We start from the raw sequence: 697 nt of genomic DNA on the forward strand, positions 1-697 counted from the left end.
AAAAAAAAAAAAAATTAGCCTGGTGTGGTTGTGCATGCCTGTAATCCCAGCTATTTGGGAGGCTGAGGCAGGAGAATCGCTTGAACCCTGGAGGCAGGGGCTCAATAAACCAAGATTACACAATTGCACTCCAGCCATTGCACTCCAGCCTGGGCAACAGTTAAAGACTACTTCAAAAACAAACAAACCAAAACAAAGGAAAAGATGTAGAGTCTCAGAACAATGCCCAAAATAGCCAGTTTTCAATCAAAATATTATTCATCATGGCAAGAACCAGGATAATTTCAAATGAGAAGAGATCAGCAGATGGAAACACCAAGGTGAATCAGATGTTTACATTATCTGACAAGGGCCGGGTTCGGTGACTCACACCTGTAATCCCAGCACTTTGGGAGGCTGAAGCAGGCTGATTACGAGGTCAGGAGTTTGAGACAAGCCTGGCCAACATTGCAAAAACTCTTCTCTACTAAAAATACAAAAATTAGCCGGGTGTGGTGATGGCACCTGTAATCCAGCTACTTGGGAGACTGAGGCAGGAGAATGCTTGAACCCGGAAGGCAGCAGCTGCAGTGAGCTGAGATTGTGCCATTGCACACCAGCCTGGGCAACAAGAACGAGACTCCGTCTCAAAAAAAACACAAACAAACAACTCAGCCTTATATCACTTAGTACTGATTCTTTTTCACAATTCTAAATA

Source organism: Cebus imitator, unplaced genomic scaffold (assembly GCF_001604975.1).
Source record: "Cebus imitator isolate Cc_AM_T3 unplaced genomic scaffold, Cebus_imitator-1.0 Scaffold289, whole genome shotgun sequence".
Taxonomy (NCBI): domain Eukaryota; kingdom Metazoa; phylum Chordata; class Mammalia; order Primates; family Cebidae; genus Cebus; species Cebus imitator.